Genomic DNA, 13,545 nt, shown 5'->3' on the forward strand with positions numbered 1-13,545 from the left:
AATTACACCAACAAACAATACATAGCAATCCATAATTTGCTCCTTTAAAAACCTATACCTCGGAGGTTTGTCATTTGGACGATTTAGATTACTGATTTGCTTTGTGGCAACATGTTCCTCAGCCTGTGACAGATACTGAGACACAACATGTTCATTATCAAATCACCAACATTTATCCTGTGAGTCTCAAACCCTTGTTTTTAAAAAGGAAGGCGGATTATCTGAGTTTATTCTTTATTCCCTTTTCCGGCTTCCTCAGGCCTCCAAAACAACAAGGACGAGAACGACAATAAAACAACGCATCCAAACAAAGATGAAGGATGTGAATATTTACTGACAGCTAAACACGGATCGTTCACATGCAGCCACGGTGAATCCCTGCGTGGGCTCAGGCGTCTCCCCCCCCCCTCCCCCCGTGCGCTCCCGGTTTGCGCCATGCTTGCAGCGACAAGCCGGCTCATAGAAGCCATTAGATACTCTCCCCAAAGTAAAAGGCCCCAATAAACAAACGTCGTGTTAGTCCGAAGATTGATGGCGCCCTCGCAGAATAGCCCGGGTCAGGAAGGAATAAAATTCAATCAGAGCGCTGGAATCGTTTTTCATGAGACGGAAAAGGCAGAGAGGGAGAGACGGGGGTCAATGAGGAGGATGTCGGCCGCCAGAGCAGAGAGCACCATCAACAATATAACAGGACGTAGCAGAGAGAGAGAGGGGTAGAGAGAGGTAGACACAGAGGGAGAGAGAGAGGGACCAGATCTGAATTCCTTTACTGTTAAATGATAGAAATACAAGTTTCCCCAAAAAGAAGCTACACACACTCTGCAGACGGATGTGAAATGGCTGCATACATTTGTCACTGTAAATGAAGGTGGTAGCCACTGCCATTAGAGACTATGGGTTTCTATGTGTGGCCCGGGGCCCTTCATCCGTCCCGAGGGGCCCCACTGCAAAATAAGGACAAATTAAATTTTACTTTCATTTCCCTTCTCTGGATATGGAGCATGGTTGCTGTTTTTTTGTTTTTTTGTTTTTACAGTTATGCCCCCACCTAAAGTGGCCTGCAGATGGTTATTTCAACAACAACAACAACAACAACAAGTCTAATCAGATGTCCCCAACAGGGGCCCTTGTCCTCAACACGGGGACATGTTGGGGGGGCCCCTGTTTTGAGCCTGTGCACAGATTTTTATACTCTGCCCCTTTCCCCCTGAAACGTTCCGCTACATTCCTGAAAATGCACAACTTCCCTCAGTGCTTTGGGTCAAATAGCAAAGACAAAAGCGCCTGTGGCAGAAATGCTTTTAATATTCAACAAATCCAAACCACCTCTCAGATTTGGATTGGTTACCTTATGTGGTTTTTGAAGCCTGCATTTGAAATACATTTGAAATAACAGTATTTAATGTTAATATGTGGCTGATTGCTTTGCCAGAAACTTAATTTAAAATTTAGATTTTGTTTAAACAAGTAGCTAAAGGTTTTTATTCTGGGAAAAAGATAGTGATTTCAACCATGTTTAATATTGCACATGTGTAACCTATACTGTGTATGTCAGATACAGTTGGCTGAGGTCAGGCTCAATTTAAAAGAAATGCACTTACAAATAAACAGCTTCCCAATAACTTCATATTATTTTCCTGTATACAATATCAACTAAATGCTAAATATCGAATGAAATCAATTATAAATCTGCACTGGTGAATTTATTATACAGTTATGTGCAATTAATTCGCATCCAAAAATGTAAAGGTAAAACTTGACCTTAAAACCTTTAGCTTTGATGTGACTTTATCCAAATGACGCACGAATCTGTACTTCTAGAGCAGCAAAGATACTGGAGCCATTTTATTCGATAGAAAGTTATTAAACTGGATTTCCCGTATTTTTCACATCAGTGCAGATTGAAGTTGACAGGATAAAATAAGGTCTCTGATGCGTTCACTGTCGCAGGGGATAGTTGTAGACCACCATGTCAATAGATGTTAATGCTCGCAATTTATATTTGGTAATCTAGGAACCGATTATTATTCCATCTTCACTGCGCGTAAAAGGGCGGTAGCTTTATGCGTCAAATGCAACGCGACTGAGCAAAAAACCCTTCCCATAAGAAATCCCCTGTAATGCGCTCTTAGTGACCCGTTCCCTTCAGTTTAGAAGGAGCGGAGGGCAGGGACTGAGATGCACTGAGGTCTCGCTGCAGACTGTGTGTGTTGCACCTGTATGGCTGCAGTAACCAGCTCACTATGGAAAATGCTGGGAGTATTTTTTTCTTTTGCTCTGTGTTATAATGTACAAGACCCGCGCGCCATCTGCTTCTAATTAAAGAGTCCCGTAGACGCAGATTCTGTCTGCGCTGCGGCCCAACGAGCGAGAGGTTGGAGGTCCAGCACTTGTCTCTCAGAGGGGGAAAATAGCCGCTGCGTGCGGCCTCTTATGCTGCGCGTCTCATGTTTTTTTTAAAGACGAATGGTGATTGTCAAAAGAAACGATTCACACCGAACAGGCGATGCGTAAACAAGGCTCCTGGAATTAAAGCTGCGGCATCCTCAAGTCAGAGAGGGAGAAACGAACTGGTGCAGGTTCTGGAGTGGAGGGATAATGGGGTACTGTGAAGTCAGACCGGGTGTGGGAGGGGGGGGGACGACGGTCGACCTGCGAATAACCCGACAGCCTTGGCGAGTCCACCTCAAAAAACGAACAGAGTCGCCTTTAAGTTACACAAAACGTGCTTCTCTGCAGCCCGGGCCTGCGGTTTCTAATTATAGCACCTTTTAACGCAGCGAGCACTTGAATGTCCCAATTATACACCGGCATGACATACAGTAATTTACTGTCAAGTAGTTTAATTTTATGATTATAGGCTATTCATTTTGAAGGTCTCGTACCCGTCGACTTTACAACATTCTTTTTAATCTGAATGGTCGACGAGGAATAAATAAAACTGAGCTCGTGTTGCAGGTGTGGTTGATAAAAAGTTCCTTCTTGTATTTATATATTTTCTTATTTCATTTGCACGTTTTTACACTTTGATATTTTCTCAGTATGGGACATTTTATGTATGCATAAGGAGACGTTGTATTTATTTTAAAAGTAGGTGCTTTAGACATGCAAAATAAATGAATGATTCGCCAGCTCTTTAAATTTTAGAATTAGGATTTTTTCAAATCAAGTGTCTTGAGCTCATAATAGAAAATGGCTAAACATAAGTATATTAAAACAGAATAAAACAATTCAATAGAACAATAAAAAAGTAACATGAAATTACTTAGAATTTTTTATTTGCCCAAAACATCTGTCCCTGCCTCCTGAAATAAGTTCTGCAAATTGCAACTTACATGCACATGTATGAAACATGAGGCTAAACAATCCTTTTAAATAAGGAACAAATCCAGCTTTGGCTGAGTCAAACAGGCAGACTTAACAAACTTGAACTCTGTAGCTTGTGACATGAGAGGGCCACTTCAGAGTGGGGCAGCTCCTGCTATCTGAGCCACAGTAGCAGTTGTCTGTGTCTTTCGTGGGTCTCATGTCATTTTATGGTGCAGGGCGACCACTGGGCTATGAAAACATCAACAGCACATGAAGAACTCCACTAAGACTGGCGTAAAAAAATAATAGAGCCTCATCAAGTGCTTTGAAAATATAAGAAATATGTATAAACGTTATTTGTTAGATGTTATAACAACCTGAATATTTAAAATCAATTAGAAAATGCAATAACATAGTTTTTTGTCCTTTTTTATCTGTACAAAGAGGAAAAAAAACAACAATGCACAACAAGACAGTAAAGTATTGGTGACATATACAGCCTGAATTCTATGCCTTGATTTACCTTAAATGTTAATCATTGAAAAATATAGAAAATAAATATAGTTAATGTTATTATTCTTAAACAATACAACCAGAAAACAATTGTTCAGGACAATAAATTCACAAACGCACAATTTATTGGGCGTTGAAAGACACAATTTTACATGACTGCATATTTATGTTCAAAGAATGCAATTTCTTTTATGTCCCGCTACGAGGGCATATATGTGGAAATGTATACACCCATGCCTGCATCATCAGTTTTCACCACACTGTCCTGATCCCCACATCTTTTAAAGCTCAGGAAGGCGGGCGGATGTCATGTGCACCTACAAAGATGTATAGGAGACGGTGCTGGAAGTGACCCATCTCAGCTTTGAGTTCTATAATCCCGAGGAGGAGGAGGAGAAAACAGTGTCACACTATCCAGAGGGAGAGACAGTGATGAATTGTGTTGCAGGGTAGATGTCTCCTATCTTCCCTTTTAAAATAGAAGGGAAAAGTGGCTCCTCACAAGGGGGTGGATCACTGAGGAAAACACACTGGAAATTAGATTTTCATGTGTGTGTGTGTGTGTGTGTGTGTGTGTGTAAAGTGAGAGAGATCTAAAATCTTCAAGAAACCCATTAGTTCCCGGCAGAGTCGGTGTAGTCCTCCACTGTGCAGCATTGAGAGATTATGAAATCATGTATTAGTCGTGTTTTTTTAACGTGTGTGACCACGAAAACTGTCTGTATCCGACTTCCTCTGGAATCATTTCCCACTAATCGCCTCGTCACATCTCTCCTCTCCTGCCTCCTCTTTGTATTGTGAAGTTCAGATGGCAGCAGTTAATCAAAAAGGAGGCGAATGTTGAACATGTCTCCGTGCTCTCTGGGACTCCACTAATCCAATGTCCTGCAGCAGATTTATTAAAAACAGACCCCTCTGCTATTTCTCTTTAGACCCATCAGAGATGAAAACATCTGATCACGTATTTGCTCTGTCAATCACTCCAGCGGGTCAGCGTGTCGTGGAATTATCTGATGGGGAAGTGATGAAAAATTCCGAGCTACTACAGAAAATCCCGAATGTCAACAATAACACGTCCAGTGCAGGAAGAAGACGCGTCATTCTCTCCTCCTCTTTCCTGCCTTTTTATAATGTTAACAGATTTGATAAGTGATGTTTGAGTAAATGAGATTCAGGTTATTTATGTGATGACACTTGCCATCGATATTAAACTTTATTCGAAGCTTGAAACGTGAGCAAACATTAAACGTGTCTTGATACTTGTACTCGGCGGTTACTCATCAGTTTTCCTGCAGGTCAATTACAGCATGACTGATTGACTTCGCCATGGCTGCTGTTTAACTCACAACACTGTGCTTCCGAAATACTGACACTGTGTGTGTGTGTGTGTGTATGTGTGTGTATGTATGTGTGTGTGTGTGAGTGTGAGAGAGAGAGAGAGCGAGAGGGAGGAGCTGTGTCAGTCTGCTCCATGTCTCACCTATGTGATCAGCCCCCCTCCCACAAAAACACACACACACAGACGGCCACAAGAAGGAAAAACAAACTTTTAAATTACTAGATTAGTAACTTTCGAGTGCAGATGGGGCAACGCTTCATCAAAAAGGGAAAAAAAAAGTTTTTTTGATGGGTGCTGATTTAAAAAAGGTTTAAACGGAGATGATGGCACACTTAAAAGCTTCTGTTTAAGGATTTTATTTGCCTTAATGACGCTTCAAGCACTTGGCTCTTCATAATCACCACATGGATCCTGTTATCAGCGTTAACCTTGAATGGAGATGTTTCCTGTGACCTCAAACAGCATAAACACACAGTATAAGACTGTTGAGGTAATAAAATATACAACATGGAACAAAAGCAAAATGTAAAAAAAGACATTCTTTCAAACATGTGTAGTATAATATACACACGTGCAAACAAATACAACAATCTTGCATTTGAAAAAAAACAAAAAAAAACCAGCCTGGCTCTTTGGAGCGATTCAAAGTGTGTCTCAGATGTCAACTGTCTGAGCCGGTGTCAGTGGACAAACTGACCTCTGACCTCTGAAAGGAAAACCTTTCCTCCTGACGGTCTTTCCTCACTGGCCCATTGTTTACTCTTCAGCCAGTTAACTAATTTTCCGTAAGTCGACCACTCGCTATTGTCGTGCCTGGTTGCTTTGTAAGGAACTGTCAGAAACCAAGGATGAGCGTCTGTGGAGTTCACAACACAGAGAAAGATACGATCTGCAGACGGCAAAGAATTAGGAAAAGCAAAGGTCAGTGTGTTATTCGTGTGTGTGTGTTTTTTTTCACCTCGATTTTGGGAGCGTGTCAGAACTTCACTTTTCATGTAATATCTGTGTGTGTGTGTGTGTGTGTGTGTGTGTGTGTGTGTGTGTGTGTGTGTGTGTGTGTGTGTGTGTGTGTGTGTGTGTGTGTGTGTGTGTGTGTGTGTGTGTGTGTGTGTGTGTGTGTGTGTGTGTTTCTGCGGAGGTGTGCAGGTGTGAGGTCTTCTCCGTCTGGGCGAGAGGCATCCAGATGGTGTTTGTGTGTGATGGCGAGCAGCAGCGATACAGCGGTGGTTCCTTTCACAGATCAGCACTCGTATCTCTGTTCCATCTCCAGGCTCTCCGCTCATATAAACATCCCCAGTGCAGGGGCCTCTGATGTTTCTGCCATTGTGTTTACAGTGAGAATTCAGGCAAATACATGAACTTTAGGGGACAAAGAGAACATAGAGGAACAATGGGCAGCGTTTGAATTAGTTGCGGTGAAAAATTATACTTTGTACTAAAATGCAAAAAGATTATTTATCTGATGTGGGATTCTTATTTATAATTTCTTTTACCAATCATTTAAAGACATGAGTCACGCACACACTTTATATTATGTCTTGTCATTGGTAATCAGATTTAATGATGAGATTAAAATAATTACGTTTTATCCTGTTGAGGTTTACACACACACACACACACACTGCACAATTAGCTCTGTGCACTGTCCTTTACACACAGTAGGAAAAAAGTTAAATGACACTGATTCAGCATAGACATGGGCAGACCCAGAATAAAACCAGTCACGTTTCAGCGCTCAGGGCCTGTGGCAACCGAGTGGTAGAGTTCACGACAAGTGGAATGTAACACGCATGTGTGCGCGCGCACACACACACACACACACACACACAAAAGCACTCGCTCGCATTTGTTCTTACTCATTCTGCCAAGAATTGACTTTGCAATGAAGCGAACGGGATCTTGCGTTTGCTTTTGAAAATGGAGCTCTGTCTGTAAAACCTCACAAAAAAACAATCACGCACGTTTCCAATCAAAACCCAAAGCCTGTGCAACTCTCCTTCGACTTCCCAACATCAAAGCGCGCTCTGAGCCATTGCCCCCTCCCTGCTCCGTTTAAACAGCCTGTTTTTCAAATGTAGAAAGGAGAAAAATCCCCTGAACATCAAAGGGGGAGACAGAGAAAGTAATTTAGTCTTATCTTAATTGAGCTGCAATTTTAATAATGATCTTACACATTGGGACCGAGGAGGAGAGAAGTAGCTGCAGGCTGCACGGCGAGAGGCCGCCCTCCCCGCTCTGTGCTCCACTGCTCCACTCTGGTTGTCTAATCTCAGCTCCAGACATGTCATTGGCCAGTGATTTATGATGACCTAATGTTTTGTTTACTTCATGCTCATAACAGGCGGGCGGATTGCATAGGGCACGGCGTATGGGGAAACATGAAAGCGCTCGCAGGGCTGCAGTCCCCGGCAGTTCACTGAAATAAATAGCTCTGTGCTCCACTCACCTCGCACAGCCACTCCTTCAAATTGAGGACCAGGGCTGCACGGCCGCTCCAAAGTTTACAAAGATCCCAGGCTGCGTGTTGCATTGGCTGTCGTGAGGCAACCATCAATCTTCCATGTGGAGGTCGCACACTTGATTTAACCTCTGGAAAAAACACATTGACCCCTCTGTTCATGCATTTTCTCAATAATTGACTCGCCTTTGCCATGAGAAGACAAACACAAAGGGTCTGACAAGTGGTTGACGGTGAGGTCAGGAGTCTAGTTAGTCCACTTAAAAATGTCTTGGATTCAGCTTCTGTTGGCGTAGTGAAGCAGTTGAGGAGAATAGTCCTGTTTATGTACAGAAAATGGACAAAAGTATCTTTGTGTGAGTGGTTTTAAAGCCAGGGTTGGTAATCCTGGAAAAGCAAGAGCAGGCTACACTATAAAATTCTAGCGACACATCCCACCCCTCCCATCGGCCCTCTCGTCAAAGTTACGGCCATATTGAACATTCACTGCCAACGTGTCAACTGCTAGAAGACGACAGGTACGCCAACCAATTGTTTCATTTGGACCGAATGAAATGATTAGTTGTGTTTATCACATTCCTGCCAGGGCCACACCAGCTTTTTTTCAGACAACCTTATCTATCGGGACTTTTGAAGGATTTTAACAAATAAGATAGAATGTGTCTTAGAAACAACATACCAACCACACCTTTAAATGATTTGGTGATGCAATAATGTTATAGTGGTTTCTTTGGAAAAATTGCAACCTAGAGGCTTAGACCTTGTGTTTCCTGCACAAACCTGCGTAGATCTGCTGCAGACATAGTGACTCAAATGTCTTCTCTCTGAAAGAAATTGGAAATATTTGTGGCCTGATGCATGTTAGTGGACAGTGCGAGCAGGGAGACAGAAGGATTCACAGGCCACCTGGGCCTGTATCTCCACCAGCTGGGGGATTATAGACAGGTTTTACCTTTTATGATGCGGAAAGCAAAACGGCTTCTCATGTTTTCATGAGGTGACTAGTTGATGGCTCAACATTAAAATCTTTGAGAAGCAAATACAAATCAAATACAAATTTAAATGAAAGATTAACTTTTAAAAATCAATAATGTAAGTAATGATTCTTTGTTTTGTTTGCGTTTGAGTCTTTTAATCTCTGTTGAGTCCAATATCTTCCACAGCCGCTTGCCAGATTTATCCAATCTTATTCTGTCCATGTGAGCTGAGTCATTTGTTTTCATGCTGACTAATATCACTGCCATGCTGGAGCTGACCTGAAGCGGGTCTGAGGCCAGTTGTCGTGTCATGACAAACATTCTTTATAAGTGCATGACACAATGAATTAGGAAATAGCTTATATTTCATTTGGATAGTCCTAGACATACTAAAAAGTTCAAGTATGCAGACAGAGCCTGGTTAGAGTTAAATAAAGGGATCGTATTATGGTCAGATTTTTATATATATATATATATGGTATTGTTAATGTTACTGTTATTGATCCATTAACCCACCAGGGTTGTGGTGTTTACCAATCGACTCCATCCTTTTCTATCTCGATTTTGAGATAGATGAGATGTATGGATTATGGTCACATACTATGTCAGACAGATATGAAAACTAATGATAATAATAATATCAAATTAAATGCGCCACCTTAAATATTGTTTAGACAGTTGTCAGTGTTCAGCACATTTCAAGATGTATTATAAAACATGAATTTGAATCGAATGAGTTAAAGAAATCCAGAGAGAAGTGAAAGACACCACAAAGTCGAACACATCAGCAAATCGCCTTTGGCCAAATCTCACTTCGACTGTTTAATTGAATGCGTTCCCGTTGTTTATAACTCTGCCCAGAGGCCACGCCGTCAACTCCCAGAGATGGAGATGTCAATAGTGTAAATATTTTTCTCCTTCCCTGTCTGGCCATTCAAAATCCAATTTGAAAACCCCATCAGATAGGCATTTCCTCCTTCTGCACCAGCAACCAGAGCAGGCGACTGCTACATTCTTATCTTATCAGCAGCAATAATCTTGCATCTCGTCGTGCCCAAACAGGGAGAAACAGAATCGTAATGAAAAGGGTATTTTAGCTCCCGCAAATAATGCACTTGAGTCGAAGTTAATACGCAGCGTCTTCACTCATCCACTCACATTGGATATTGGCTCTTTGTCAAGCAAGAGCACATAAAAGAAAAACCCTCTTCTTGCTCTTAATGCTCCCCCAGCTTCCCCTTGGTTTTCTTCCCTCCTGGCACAGTGACATGCATGATAAGAGCGCTGAGGCAAACCGCTCTGTCTGGGTCTGTACAGGAAGCGCAAGGGAATCAGTGGTGTTGTCCATCAACGACAGCTTGGCTGCCCTCAGAGCCCAGAACAATGGCAGCAGACTCCGCTGGCATCGGAGAGACTTAGTCAGCCCGCAATCTCGCTCGCACTGTGAGAGGAGATAAAGTTAAGAGGAAAACGAGGGAAGGAATCCAAAAATTACACTTACTCACATGCACGTGGACTTAAACACAAGCTCTGGGGCTTCTGAATTTATATTAATGGATGTCTCAGTCACGATTAGAGACAGGAGTCAGTCAAGTAGGTTGGAAAGTTCACTCATTGGGTTAAATTACAATTAACCCTTTTAATATCTTGGTGCCTTTGGATGAACCATAAAGATGGACGACATCAAAATAAGGCCGGAGTGTCTCAATCTCCACATGGCGGCTGGCTACAGTATAGCTAATAAATCTCTCCTCCTCCATGTTAATGGATGGGACAATACAGTTTTCTGCCATTTACTGTAGTTCTTATCACATTGTGTTGGAAAAGAGAAAAAACGAGTTGCAACATCATGATTGACAGCTGAGACGGACTCCTGATTGGTCGAGCATGTGTGTCGAAGTGACTTCGCTACAGTGGCTCCACCCCCCAGTCGGTATTTTGCAGATTCTTGTTCTAAATGCACATGATGGTGATGTTTGTATGTATTTTTATTTCTGGATGGTGAGAGGGAGTGGAGACGCGTCATCCATCTTTACATTCAGTCAATGGGATAAACACATTAAAGTATATACATTAAAAATATCATTTGATTCCCATCAGTATCTTCTTGATATTGTTTCATTTTTTTGGTGTTGTTGTATCGGGGGGATGTTCCCATTGTCTCGTCCTTGCTGTTAAGTCAGTCTACCAGACATGCTAATACTTGTTGTTGCAGATAAACACATTGTTTAATCACTGTCTTTATTTTTGCTCATACTGTTTTGGAACATCACGTCTATTAGAGCTCCATGCACTTAATTCCATGCGTGTGGAGAAATCCGAGGTTTGTCAGGCCCGCTGTGTTTGGCAGCGGTTGCTAAGCGATGACGAATCCGCAGTCAATCACTGTAGAGGGGAAAGGTGAATTCCCACATCGAGGAGATATTACATTGGGAAAAATGTTTTAAGTGTCGAATTTAGAAAGCGGTGATACTCCTGCCGTGGCTTTCTTTGCGCAGCAGGAAACCTCACACAATCCCTCAGTTGTAAAGTAAAGCCTCGATATACTATGACAACAAACAACGCATGGAGACTTAATAAATTAATGCTGTGGCATACATTATTGTAGGGGAAACCTTTTTTTACTGCCAACATAAATACATTTCACCCTCACGTTGCACACATGGGGATGAAATATAATCAATAATGCAGCAACTAGTGTAAATAATGGCCGTCTGCCTAACTGTAGATGATGGATCTAATTGCTTCTGTCTACAGGCTTCTGAAATTTGAAAAAGGGGGAAACGTTTGGGTTACAGATGGCTAAAATCCCCCCAGAAGATTTTTTACAGTGATGGAAAGTATGAGAAACACAAAGACATCTATATACCTTTCTGACACACACACACACACACACACACACACACACACACACACACACACACACACACACACACACACACACACACACACACACACACAGTCCATGTGCCCTGGACAGGACGGAACGAGTGCATCCTTCGGTGCACACTTACTGGAGAGGAAGTCGGGCCTTGAGGCTGTTATATGACATCAGCGCTGCACAAGCGACACCATTTATCACCGAGCGCTGAACATGGAGACATTCATAACATCCTGACAGGAAAATCTTGTGGAAAATAATCACTTGGGCTTTGATAACAACTTGGCTCCTTCTTTTGCTCTTCGTTCGGACACTGTCCTGCTCTGATTTCCTTTTTTGTGTGCGACCTTTCTTCATTTATCACGCATCCAACCTGCCATCACGTTAATCAATGTTTTTTTTTTTTATGATTTTGATTTTTAAAAGTAAGATCTGCATCTGTAATCCATATTTTGTCTCCAATTACTTCTTTTATTATCTAATTCTTGATCTTTAATTAACGACGCTTCAAAGTTACTGAAAACGCCATTTGTCAAATTGACGTGATCAGGACAAAAAGTCCTTATGCACCTTATTTAAAGACGATCATATATCACCGTCCATGGAAAGACAGTTGTCAGTGTGATATTCATATCGTGGCAAACTCACAAACGAAGAAAGGGGAGATGACCAAATCTTTCCAGAACACATTCATTTGGGTCCAAAGGTTATTCAGCCCTTTCCCGTTGAAGCAAAGAGCGGAGTCTTTGTGAACGACCTGCTCTCACTTCTGCTCTCCCTTTTGTGCCGAGGTGAGAGTGGATCTTTTGTCATGTGTCAGAGGAGCATGGACAGCAGCCAAGCCTGTCCCTGGGTCTTCCTATTTTGACACCCTAAAGCACCTGCCCTCACTGAAGCATGGCAGGGAACGTCACAGCGAGAACAATGGGGAAAGGGCCCCTTTCCAGCCACTCCTCGCCGGCTGATCCAGCACTGACTGGCTGTCACTCACGTCCATTAGAGGTCATTGTAGCTCGCTACCCCTCAACCCTCAGGAGAACACGCCCTAATGGACTGTCTGCCAGTTTTACATTCACTTTTTCCTCTGCACCATCTCTCCTTTTCCCCTCAGAGCTCGTAAAAGGGGGATATCCCAGAAGGAAATGCCTGAGCTCTGAAGGAGGTGCCTGTGCTCTCTCTATCTTTATATCCCTTCCTCGTTTTCTTTTACCGTAGTCCTGGGTGTTTTCACACTTATGTAATGGAGTGTGGGGCGCTGATAACAAGAAGTCAGAGAAAAATACATGTACATACCTCCTGAACTACATTACTCCTCTTTTGGGTTTTTCTTTTCTTGGCAAAAACACATTTATGTAAATGGAGAAGTACAGCGAGTAAAATAACTGATTATGTTTCAGTGTTTTTTTTTCTTTTCTTCTGAAAATGGAGAAACTCTGACACATTTCCAACTTGCTATTTGTGTTTTTATTGAAATTCATAAATACAAAACTAGTCTGTAGCCATGCAATTAATTTAACAGACGTTATAATCAGTTCTAATTATTACCCATCTTGATGTGGTGGTCTGTTTATTATCACTTATTCAACTTCATTCTTCTCTTTCCACTTGTTGTTCTGTCATCTACAAGGCTTCTAAGGCGTCTTTGTTTTGAATCTGTTTATAGGACGGACGTCGGAAAATAATTCATAATATTATCCATTTAAGGTGATGATGGGTTAATTTGGGGGTGGAAATGACAGTTGACAATAACCCTCTGCCCAAGCAATAATTAACCTGCTGCTGGAGTTCTGCTGCTGCTGCTAATTAGTGTCCAAAGCTTGAGATTTACGCATCGTGTTAGGACCCTTTTAATCCTAAATCAAAGTGCCATTTAAAGAAGTGCCTGAAATAACCCTGCGCATATTAATTGTGAATTTGTTTTTTTGGGATTGTAAATGGTTGGTTTCCTTGTCTTAGTCACCTGGATTCATCTCTGAGGAGAAAACTTGAACAGCAACAAGAAACATGTACCTGAGCAGAGGCATGCACACAATGTAAGCATGCACACTCAAGCACAAGTGTGTTCAGC

The sequence above is a fragment of the Hippoglossus stenolepis genome, chromosome 11, assembly GCF_022539355.2.
Source record: "Hippoglossus stenolepis isolate QCI-W04-F060 chromosome 11, HSTE1.2, whole genome shotgun sequence".
Lineage (NCBI taxonomy): Eukaryota > Metazoa > Chordata > Actinopteri > Pleuronectiformes > Pleuronectidae > Hippoglossus > Hippoglossus stenolepis.